The sequence below is a fragment of the Pteropus medius genome, unplaced genomic scaffold (genome assembly GCF_902729225.1).
Source record: "Pteropus medius unplaced genomic scaffold, Ma_sr-lr_union100, whole genome shotgun sequence".
In the NCBI taxonomy this organism is placed as follows: domain Eukaryota; kingdom Metazoa; phylum Chordata; class Mammalia; order Chiroptera; family Pteropodidae; genus Pteropus; species Pteropus medius.
The window spans coordinates 26750968-26763911 of record NW_024354502.1 but is presented as its reverse complement, the minus strand read 5'-3'; positions in this window follow the sequence as shown (position 1 = coordinate 26763911).

Below are 12944 nucleotides of genomic sequence, written 5' to 3'. Positions count from 1 at the left end.
ACTTACTAGAAGCTCCTCACCTGCCTTACTCTGTCATTAACCATCCAAGGAAGCAGGAAAGTTAGTGACCAAAATATAAGATTAAGAATATCCTAAGGCTTGTGATTCAGCAGGGAAGGATGCATGGACTTTTGTTTATCTCTCTATCTGCCTATCTCCATAGAATGCCTAACATGTTTGGGATAAATGTGAGTGGGAAAATGTCACTTGTCATTTTAGAAGAAAATGGTGCTGAGATGAGAACTATGACCTAACTTCAACTTAGAAATCACTTAGAACTTGAGTATATGTCCAATATAATAGATTACCTAGGAACTGAACTGTAATTAGGTTTGGGAAGATGATAATAGGTATATCATTTTTAGAAGAAATAACTACCTGGTGATGAGAACATGTAACTGCAACTCCACTGTCGCTGGAGGGGGTTGTGGTCATTGATGGGGAGCCAGAAGACAAGATGCTTCTCCTGAGGGTAAAAGTAATCAGTATACTTGACCTGTTAAAAAACAAGAGCACCAAGTCACTTGCTAATAGCTATGGGTGTGCCCGTATGTGTTTAATTTTTTTTAGAGAATATGCTGGCCTTGATTAAAGGCTCAACTTAAGTGGGGAAGCAGACAGTTGTATTTGAGAATAGGCAAGCCTAATTCAGATAGTAATCACGTGCAAAGTTCAAAAGTCACTAGGCTTAGTGGTTGACATAAAGAATGTATTTTGCTTAAAGAGGAAGAGTGGCATCAGACTACAGGCCAGAAGGACTGTGTTTCCTTGGGGAACAAAGAAACACTGAGAGGGAGAGTTTTGAGTGGATATAATCTTGGCTTTCTCTTTGGCAAAGTTTAAAAATTGCCTTCTACACTTACTATTCTCTTTGTCTATAGAATGTTACCTTGATAAATGTGATAAGCATTGACAGTGATGCCCAGGCTTCCCTTTGACTGACCGAAGAGGAGAAACAGAGGGAATGCATCTGGAGTTCTTATTGCTGGTCACTAGCTCCCCAGGGAGACCAGCTGACACAAACGAAAAGAAAACCTAGCACGGATTTTTTTTCCATCTTGACATAGTGTGGTTTTTCTAGAATTTGGTTTCTGGCTGTGTGGTTTTGAGTTGATGCTCTCTCCATTATGTTATATATAGTGCTGGATATTGGCAGCACATGAAAGTAGTTCCAGTCTCCAGAGACTTACTGAAAGTAACCTCTGCCTAGATCCACCTATTTCCTTCAGTTCAGCTATGGCCTATGCTTTCTGGAAATATATATGCTGCAATTATTCAAGTTACTCAGAAGCAAATATAGCATTTGCAAATAAAGGGCCTGTGAGATGAAATTTGAAATTCTAAAATGGAGTCAAACAGAAAAGAATTGAAAGAGATTGTTTGGTTGATTATATTCATATAGGTTTAAGGATTTGTGTTAGAATGCCTGTATTCTCCCTACCCAGACATAATCTGTGCTCCGTGATTATTTTGCTCAGTTGAAAAGATATCTGCGCATTTAAAATTCCTAAACTTGTGTCATATTGCACCAGATAAGATGGGTAATAAAAAAAGGTTAAAAAAAAAAAAAAACATTGACAGAAAGGACTTGAAAGCTAGGGAAATAGTCTTTTGGAATAAATTTCCTTTTTATTTCCTTCAATATATGCCAGTGAGAAGTTACCCTTAGAAAAAATGGCACCTGAGGAAGCCTGGGGGTGTCAGAGGATCTCTGGTTTAGTTCAGATGTACATTCAAATTTTCCCCTCACCTGTCTCCTCACTAACATCACCGAACACTCAACAAACATTTTGTACTTAGTGCTTTTCAAACTAAGGCAAACATGAGCATAAGCTTGGCTCTCTCTTTGGGCAATGTTTGCAGATTACTTTCTTTACCTAATATTCTCTTTGTTTCTAGAATTTTCCTTGAAAAACAAGGCAGTGAAAACTGCCTACTCCAAGTGAAAACAAAGTTTGCTGTCTCAGAACTGGAGATCACTCTGCTTTCTTGCATTTTCCTCACTCTTATCAAGTGGATTCTTATTCTGAACAGTTTGTTCCACTACAAGCCATGTGAGTGGACTAGAAGTCAGGAATATGATCTGCTCCTACACCATAACTAATTAGGTGCATGAAGCTGCCTTCTCAGAGAACTCACTTTCTCATCTCTTCAATAGAGAGTTTTATCTCTAGGTTTTTCGTGTTGGTTGTTCTCTCAGAAAAGAAGTATCAAAAATTAAAGAGTGAAAATGGAACACTTACTTTATAGATGGAGTCACTTTCACAAAGGAGATTGTAATAGAAATTTGCCATTTTAATCCACAGACCTCATAAGAATGGCTGAGGAAATATGTCTTGTTCCCAGTCTTTTCAACTGTGTCTTTTTGGAAGAAAGCAAGTTCTTTTGCTAGAAAATGGTTGCTCATAGAGCCTTATTTTAAGATAAGTTTTGAGGCTGTGGATCACTAGAAGAAGACATAAAGTTTTCTTATTCTATGTGCATTTGTTGCTCTAATGAATATGTGTATACACGTGTGTGTGTATTTAATCCATTTGCAGATGGAATGATTTAAAACACTGCTGCTTATCTGAGTGATAATCTCTTTGTGGGATTTGCAAGGCTTGGAAACCAAGGACTAGCTTTTCAAATAGGCATTTTATAAAAAGGTTGATTGAAGCATAGACACACAAAGGTTTGATATAAACCTTGTCAGTTGCCTTCCAGCAAGCTACTGTGCACATTCATATACACACACGTAGACTCCAGAGAGAATCCTGCTTCCAGTGGTCAGAATTAATTTCGAGAACGCTGATTTTTAATTTGTCAATCAGTATGCAGCCCAGCTATCAAATGAGTATCTGGGCAGGAGAGCACACCACCTTCCCAGCCCCTGCTGGTTGGCAATACACTAGAAGCAATGAGAAAAAATGAATCCAAAATAAAGAGAAGGAGCAGCAGGGGTTTTGGATTTTCAAATTCACTCAGGTTTCAAGATCTCATATTTTGATAAAGAGCCTCAGGAGACTAATAGAGTCTGTATTTTCAGTCTGATTTGTCAGATTTTTCCATTTGCTTGCTTTTGCTTTTTGTTTTGTGTTTTGGTTTTTCATGCAGGCATATTTGCTCTTGTCTGAGGAAACTAAGGCATAACAATTTTAGGAACTTAACATTGAGGTTTGAGATGAAGTGAAAGGGTGGAAATTCAGCAGGCAATCCACAGGTCTAAAAATGTAGTTGCGATTAGAAAAAACAAGTTATGGAACTATTTTGAAAGAGAAAATGTTTTGTCCATTCTGCCCTGAACTACCTCATTTATAATCTCTCTCTCGAAAATAGTTTGATTTTTATTTAAATCATTGCCTATTTATATTAAATTATACATTCATGTAGTTCAAGGATTCAAATTGGTATTTTCTATAAGGCTTGTTACAAAAAAACAGCATTCTAGCTTTTTTTCCTTTTTATATTCTCCGAAGTCATGAACTTTCAACTCTTCAACTGAGGTTCTTTGAATTTACCTACATAGCTCTGAAGGACATGCTTATATTTCTCCTTGATTTTTCAGTTGTAGATATATTATCAGTTAACTCCCTACTATAAAAAAAAAAAATGAGCTTTCTTTTACCACCTCCTCATACTTTTCCTGTTCACACATTCTCTCAAAACATTTGTATTATAGTTTTGGTTAGATCAGTGTCCAGCATTTATATTATAATATTGAGGGTAATGCTCTCTTATTTTCCTCCATACCATGTTTTCCTTCTCTGGAGTTAGTAATTATTTTACTTACTTTTCTGTTTTGTTTTGTTTTGTTTTTAATTAAAAATTAAAACTTGAGCCTCTCATCCAATGGTAAGTGTCTATACAACATGTTCAACCCGTGAGATATTCTATCAATTTCATACTTTTGAAGAAATTTCTCCTGGAGTTTTCTTATTGGCTCTTATGTGATTGGAATACAGCTGTCATCTTGATATTGCTCTTTATTATTTTCTTCTTTTGCTTCCTCTTGTATTGGATTTCCTATTTTCCTGGATCCCATGTTTTCTTCTTTATTTTTTTGATTATTTACTTAATATGCTTAATGGAATATATTTTCCGGTAGTTTCTTGAGAAAGAGTGAATTGGAGGTAAATTCTAGGGACAAATTTTGTGCATTTTAAAAAGTACGTTTATATTTAGTTGCTAACTTGGCTAAATATAAAATTTTAGATTGAGAATCACTTGATATTGGAGAAATTATTTTTTTAAAAAAAGCAGAACAGTAACCAGATGTAATAGCTTGTGCTAAGCTATGCTGCAGTAACAAATATTCCCCCAAATCTCATTCATTTACAACAATGATAGTTTATTTTTCTCTCAGTTTTCATGCTGTCAGTTGAGTTATCTTTAATTAGGCTCAATGTGCCTTCTCATTTCAAATCTAAAAGGAAGTAATAGTGACTTGACTGAGTCATGCCTTTTTTATGGCAAGAAAAACAAAAGTAAAAGAATTGGCAGTGTCGTATGATCTTAAATACCATGTCAAGCCTGGCAATGGAGTGGTGAATTACATTTTTAATGCAAGAAGTTATATGCCAACTGGAGGGAATTTATTATCCCCTTACAGGAAGGGGAGTTAATAATTAGAAAAAAAAATGTTACAACCAAATAGATAAAGTTAATGTTAGGGTAACATTTATGTTTGTTTATATACAGGACTTTTTATAGGCTATTTTTAAAAGTGTTTTTTAAAGAGTAATAAAATGGGTGAGTAGTACTGCATATTTAACATCCTCCATTATTTCACCTATATTTTATTCTTTCACTGTTGTCGGTATGGTTGCTACCACTCAGTCACAGAAATACTTTAGAATAGACTGTAGGTGCTATTTAATATAAACCATTTATTAGATACAAATAATAATATCGTGAGCCCTGGTTTGTCACTTGAAATCTCTAAATTACATGTCAGAATTTAGATTATTTATATGTAAAACAGAGATACTGATTCACTGGGCTGTTTGAGAATTTAATTTAATTTAATTTAATTTAATTAATTTAAAGAAACATAGCAAAGTGGCCAATTTATATTAGGTACTTTCTTCATATTAGATAAATGTGAATTTATCTGGATTGTGAATCAAAAGAAGCTCGAATTATAGACAGAGTAAGTATGAAGTATACATTAGCTCCAAATCTCACTTATTAGAGACAATATTTATCATTATCAATAGGCTAAGATAATACATTTTTACTTACAATCAGCATGTTCATTGTTAACCTACATAAGAGTCCCAGAAATGCTGTGTCAAAGGCTCCATGATTTAAAAGAAAGCCAAAAACGTTGCATTATTTTTAACCTGTTTCCTATCTCTATTTATGTACATGGTTCCACCCAATTGTTTATAAACATTTGGCACATGAGCCTGAGCATATATTTATGGCTGTCTTATTATTGAGGGTAGATTATGAAAATTACCACTATCTCATGACAGCCCATTCTGGTTTCCAATATATTATAATTTTGATCCTAGTGGACAGCTTAAGGAAACTCCTGGGGCTATGGAAGCAAAGTTTACTTAAATCAATCTGAGATACAAGATGGTAATTTTCTAAGTAGTCCCATCATAGAATGTGAAGGTAGAGTTTATTCTTGAAATCTGTATAAGTCAGAGAAATTTCACTACTTTTGTGAGAATTTTTCCTCCAACATCTTTGATTTTAGTAAACTTAAGTTTTGACCTCTGAACATACTTTGGGTTTATTGGGAAAAAAAGCCCCTAGCTTAGTGCATATTGCCATCTTGGTAATACCAAAAGTAAATCATGTCTGAGCGTACACTAATGGCTATTGCTACCCCTCAATACTTTCCCCAAGAGAACTGTATTTCCTGAGTGGGAATGATGAAGCTGTTATTTACAGTTCATCATCTCCATAAGGCACTGTCAACAGATCTGAACTCTATTTTTGATACATAGATACTTCTCTCTCCACTCTTTCTCTCTCTCTGTCACTTTTTTTTTTCTTTAAGGAATTCATATTGGTCTCTATGTTCTCTTTTGACATTTGTCTTTATGTTTGAAATGACAATAAATAATATAGAACTTAACAGCTGCATAAATACCATATTCAAGTCAGGATCAAAAATCCCTTACCCTTAACATTTTTCTTTCTAATAAAAATCTAGACTTACAGTTCTCAGGGGAAAAATTATGTTGGTAAAACCTAAAAATATATTAGCTCTTGATAAATTAAACTCCAAAGCCTAGGATGTTTACTATTACTTAATCTAAAATGCTGAAGATGAATATTTGCTCCTCGGGGTGTGAATAGAAGGGTGTTAAATCGACCCTCAAGGACTGTGGATTTTAGTTTTTGTTTTAGTTTCCTGGGGCTGCTATACAAATGACCACAAACTGGGTAGCTTAAAACAACAGAAACTAATGTCTCATAGTTCCGGAGGCCAGAAGTCTGAAATCAAGGTGTCAGAAGGACTGAGCTCCCTTCTGAGGGTCTGGGGGAGAATCCTTCATTGTCTTTACGCTTCCAGTAGCTATTGGTGTTCTTTGGCTTGTGGCTGAATTTCTCTCTGCTCCATCTTCACGTCACCTTCCCTCTGTCTCTCTCAAAATTCTCTCTGCCTCTCTTCTACAGTGATATGTGTGATTGCATTTATGGCCTACCCAGATAATCCAGAAAGCTCCTCCTCTCCATATCTGTAATTTAATTACTTCTTTTCCTTAAAAAATACTATTACAGGTTTCAGAGAATTGATGTGCACATCTTTTGGAGGGCCATTGTTCAGCCTACCAAAATTCTTATTCTAACTACTCATGGCTATAAAATCAAGTGATATTTTTCTTTTGGGGGCTGAACCTCTGGGGAACTTTCCTCAATGGGCTTACAACATCCTCTGTTAGAAGATTTCTTTCATTCGAGTTCAGTCAGAGATCATTGGTCTACATACTCTTTTTGGCTTCTGCTTACTTGTTTTCTAATGTGGACTCACTGGGATTTTCCTGATGTACTGTTTTCTTTTCCAAATTCGATGGTAAGTCGGTATATCAATGGTCTTTATTTAAATACACATAGAGGGTTGAGGCTAGTTCAACTTCGAAGCTGGAGGTAGCACAAAATTTGATGCGTATGGTGAATTTCACTTTCTTCAGAGATGTCCCACAGATGATTCCCTTCTGTATTTGGTTGTTGAAGACTTCACTGACTTTCTTTGGGACTGAGAGACTTTTAAATAAGTCATCTTCGTGTTTAGAGAGCTCACTGGAATCGGATTCCAGTTTTTGCCTTCCAGTCTCCATTTTTCAGAAGTGAGCAAAGAAGAAGAATGTCCATTAGTAAGTATGAAAGGAATTAAAGAAGGGTAATACTTATAGCTCTTTCCTCTCACATTAGTTGGAATAAACAATTAGAACACTTGGGATGTGTGTCCTCACACACATTCAATCTTCGTACCCACAGTAAATGTGCCCCGAACACTAAGTGCAGAACTAGGCTGTGTTTTCTGAGACCCTCCCTGCACTGGACTTGGTTTAGAGCTGTCAGTTATTTTCCTGAGGATAACTACATCTGCAGTTTATTCAAGTCATAATAGTTTCCTGCTTATTTGCCCTCTGATCCCTCTTGCCAGACTCAGTCCCTCTTTACTCCAAACCACAGAATGAATTGTTTGTTCCCTGACCCATTACTACGAATAAGTCTGGCAGGGATTTAAAATTAAATGGCTAAAACAAAGGTATGATCTCTGGTGGATTTTCTCTGGAGTAGAGTAAAGGTAAAGTGCAGAGCATAGTTTAATGCTCAGGTGTGTAGCTATATGTACCAACTTCTTTGTTTTCTCTATTTTGTATGCCTTGGTCATAGAAGAACTTATAGAGGATATTTGGATGAATTATCATATGTCCTGGAAAGATCATTCAAATTTCATGCCTTATGTATAGTCTACCACTAACATCTTTTACCAGCAGCAAGCCTCCCCCTCTATATCACAAAGCAAAAAAGCCTTGAGTTGCTTGTAATTGATATATTCAAAGTCCTCCTATAAAAGTTTATCACCAAGAAAACTATCCAAAAAAATAGAAATAAGACATAGTACTCCAAATGAGGGTAATAGTTTCCTAGGGCTGCCATAATAAATTACCACACACTGGGTAGCTTAAGACAACAGAAATTTATTCTCTCACTTTTCTGGAGGCTAAAGTCTGAAATAAAGATATTGACAGGGCTGTGCTCCTTCTGGAGGTTCTAGGAGAGAATCTTTCCTTGCCTCCTCTCGCTTCTAAAGGCTGCTGGTGTTCCTTGGCTGTGGTAGCACGATTCCAATCTGCCTTTGTCATCACATGGTTTTCTTCTCTATACTTGCATCTTCCTTTCTTTTATTCACCTGTGAGGTCATTGGATTTGGACCTGCTCTAATCCAAGATAATCTCATCTCAAGATTCTTAACTTAATTATGTCTGCTGTGAGTTAGATTCAATTATGATGGATGTCAGTAAAAGATAATGTAAGAAAAAATGATAATATGAAAACTGGGTACCTTTTGTTCCCTTTGGATTCTAATGTTGAAGTTTCAGTATTTTATATTTCTCTAGCTATATAACCCATTCTTGTCCCAGGTACATTTTTTTCTCTAATGTCAAAAAGAGGGATACTATTATCTTGTCAAGAGTGGCAGTTCTTTTGTGGACTTTGATTTTGTTAATGTGAACACAGTCTGCTGAGAACAGTATTTTCACAAATAATGCATTACTAGACTTACAGGTGATGTTTCACCACACCCCTTCTTATAATCTTTAAATTATAAGAAATTATTGTTACTAGCACTACAAATAAATCTTTTGGTTAGTTTGCACTTTTGATAATACTTAAATTCTCTTAAGCACCTACTAGCTAACATATCGAGTGGCCATAGTTTTACTTTGTGTAATCCGTTTTACATTTTTTAAAAAACTTACTTTGATATAATCTCTGTGAAAGAGTGTAGGTGTTAGATTTATAATCTTCTGGTGTGTAAATAAATTCCCCATTGGAAAATGCCAGCTGCTCTTCTATGAAATTAATAATTTTATTTGACTGCCATTTTGGAGATTAATTTAAAAATATGACAGTGTTATATCCCATAGAAAAAATTATCATGCCCCTCTTAAACCTTGTCGAACCCAACGGACCCCTTCCCATCATATATTTCAGGGATTCCGTTTTTGTTCATACAGGACATATGGTCAGTGCTTCTCAAATTTTACCAAGTACACAAATCAACAAGGGATCTTGTTAAAATGCAGATTCTGATTGAGTGAGTCTGACATGAGGTCTGAGATTCTGCATTTTTAACAAGCTCCCACTTGAGGTCCACTGTTGTTGGTTTGCGGACCACACTTTGACTACCAAAATTTTAGGATACACAACATAGCAAAAGCAATAAAAATATGACGTTTAGAAAAAAAAAAATGCTTGCTTTGAGAAATAATTAATTAACTTCAGCTCTAGAATCTTGGAAAATTGAGAGTAGAGCTTATGGTTTGCTTGTGGAGCCTGAACCTTGTAATTTGGAAATTACTTTTGCCAGGTTATCTCTTGCTTTTGCCTGCTGTACATCCATATTTTCCTTAAGAAACTTCTTATTTTCCATTTTGTGCATTCCCAAAGAGAATAATTATGAGGTTGACTTTCCATCCAATCACCGTTATCACTTTTTTCTACTGCAGGGGTAGTGCACGCCCCAGGGATGAATAACACACCTCTCTGGATGCGTACGTGAGTTTTTGAGAGGGAAATCTCTTTTTTGATGAGAATATTAACTGAAGGAGTGTGATTCTGGACTTATTGTTAAAAAAGAAGCCAACAGATAGAAGTAAACAGAATCAACAATATTTTTATTCCTGGATTAGCCACCACTAAAGCCAGCTCTTCTTACTGCATAAGCTTTTAAATTTCCTAAGATGTTTTCAGTTGTGCCTTTTTATCCACTTATAACTAAAAATATTTTGATTAAAACATTTGCAGAGATTTAGGTCAAACGGTTCACTGAATAGTGAATTATTTAAGTCAAACGGTTCACTGTGTCTTTACTTGGGTTTCCCAGAAAGCAAGGTCTGAAGCAAAATCTTTTGTACTGCTACATTATTAGGAAACTCAGTCCAGGGAAGGAGGGGTTAGAAAACAGGAAAGTGAGGCAGGAAAGGAAAATCAATGTGAAGGTGTGTTACTGAGCCAACCAATGCTTGGTATCGAGCTCATCTGATTGCTAAATTCTGTAGGATCCCCTGCTGAGAGTCAGTATGAACTCTGTCTCTGGGGAGGTCTGGGAAGGAAGGCAGAAGAATTTACCCGCTGTCCTTCCTCCCTTTGGGCAAAAATTTGCCCCATGGTGTTTAAGTTTGCCTATTCTTTCAGATTGTGTATGTGTAGACACTTAGTCCCTTGGCATTTCAAGCCTTGTCAACAATAGAACCTCAAGTCAGGAAGTAAAAAGAGTGGTTCTAGCATGAAGAGAAGCCTTTTTGATGTATCCCTACCTGAAGAAGACTGGTCATCACAGTGGCATCTGTTGTAGAACAAGTGTCAGATTTCCTGGTGATAGGTGAGGCTGAGAAGATCTAAGCTGGTACATTCTGATGCTGCCTTCTAAATCTGTAAGCTCTATTCTGCATCATGTTTACTAAAAGTTTCTGCCTGCCCCAAAAGTCTCCCCCAGACAATATGTTATGCAGTACAGTTTTCTATTAAAGACCTGTGGCTGAGATCCCCTGGTGATACCACATGTATTAGTTTCTTGTTGCTGTTATAGCAAAGTACCACAAGCTAGGTGGCTTAAAACAGCAGAAATTTATTTTCACATTTCTGGAGGCTAGAAGTCCAAAATCCAGATGTCAGGAGGGCTGTGCTCCTCTCAAAGGCTTTAGGGAAAAATCCGTACTCACCTCTTCCAGCTTTTGGTGGTTCTCGACTTTCCTCAGTTTGTGGTAGCAGAATTCTAGCCTCTGCCTCCATTATCACAGGGCCTTCTTCTATCTCTGTGTCCTCTCCTTTTCTTAGAAGGATCCCAGTCATTGGATTTAGGGCCCATTCTACATGTATAATGACATCACTTTGAGATTCTTAACTAATTACATCTACAAAGACCCTATTTCCAAATAACGTCATATTCTGAGGTTCTGGGTGGACATGAATTTTGAGGGAACACTATTCAACAAATTACACCAGGGTAAAGTCATGAGGACCGAGAGCCTCTTGACTTATAGCATCGTATGTGACCTAATTATCCTCATAATGCATGCAAGAATGATAGAGTTGCGCAATATGACTTTAGCTCAAAAGAATACATTTTTGGGTGTAGCTTGTCCTCAGGATTTTATATAGCTCAAGTCCCACACCACATTTTAATATATTTCTGTTCCCTTCCAAGTTCATTGCTCATCTATGAAAATAGTAACTCATTATAATCTTCAAGCTCCCTATCCACAGAATCCAAGAGTTGGAGGTACCACTAAGAACATAGCGATTTTCACTAAAGTCTGTACTACCAGTTCACTAAAAATGACATAAACATCAAGATTACATTGGTCGTATAAAGTAAATATGGACAACATAAAAGTCTCAACTCTAATAATGTTCTCATCAGAAATAAAAAAAGAATGTAAACTGTCTTGAAATATAAAAATTACAGGCAGGATACTTCTTGAGATGCAGATCAAACTGGTAAGACAAGTTTTGAAAGATTCAATGCAGACCGTTTCCAGGGACCAATCTTTTGATGATATAATTTGCTCTATATTATAGTCTGGGTATCAATTTTTAAATTCCTATGGAGTGAGTATAAATAAATGAGTATCTTATTTAGGCCCCTTTATTACACGCTTCAACTCTGCTTAGTTATGTCTGGAATTCTCTTAACTGGAGTTTTAGCCACTCTTTCACTTAGGAATCAAGCTGAAAAATCTTGAGAAAGATGCGACAATAGCTTAAATTCACTCTAAGATGCAAATGACACCTCAAAATCTTTTCCAAAGGTATGTGTTAATTTTAGAGTGGTGTGGAGGCCCATAAGAAACTTTGAGAAAATACAGAAAATAGAGATTATTTTAGAACATGCATATTTATACTGTAGAATTTACATCTAAGGTCTAACTTCAAACACTCCCATCTTTCAAGAATAGATTTGTAGCTTAACTTTCTATCAGCATATAATTTTTTAACCTAACAACTCTGAAGTAAGTGGAGGAAGTTGAATTCTTAGGTCTAATATGAACCAAAGCTTGAAGAAAAAAAATGTGATGTAATCAAGGCCATTTGTCTTTCAGCCCCCACAACATATAAATTACCATATTACAATAGATTTTAAACTCTTTTGTTGCTGCCACTGCCCACACTCTGTGCCAGTTTGATAGTGTTTTCTTAAGCAAAGTGACAGGAGTGGTCAGCAGAAATGTAGAATGGAAGCCAGGGTTGTCTGATACAATTTTTAAGCTTGATGACTTTTGTCCGAGAAATTAAATATATTGAAAAAATATCGGTTAGAAGAGGTATTTATTTTATTGAGGTCAGCAATGAAAGAGGTGAGGAGGAGGGGCCTAGGAAAATCAGGATCAGGGAACTCTCCCTTATCTGGAAAGACTTTAACTTTAAGTCTTCTTTAATTGGTATTATTATTGGATATCATATTTATAGAGTCTAACCTCAGTGTCACTTGAGCGCCACTAACTCATGTCTCCTAGAAAAGGTTACTTCAAAAGCTTTCCTTAAGTCAAGTGTATTAAATTGCCCACCTGCCTTATGACAGATCCAGCTCTTCCCCTCATGAGAGTCTCTGAGTTCCCAAACACAAGATTGTTATTGCACTAATATCTGCCCCTCTCTGTACTGCACTGGTCACCTTCACTGACCCAATCACCCTGACCTTTATTGACATCTGCTGTACCTGTTCTCCCAGCTCCTATAGTTTAGAGAACTCCAGGAGTTCTCCTGAA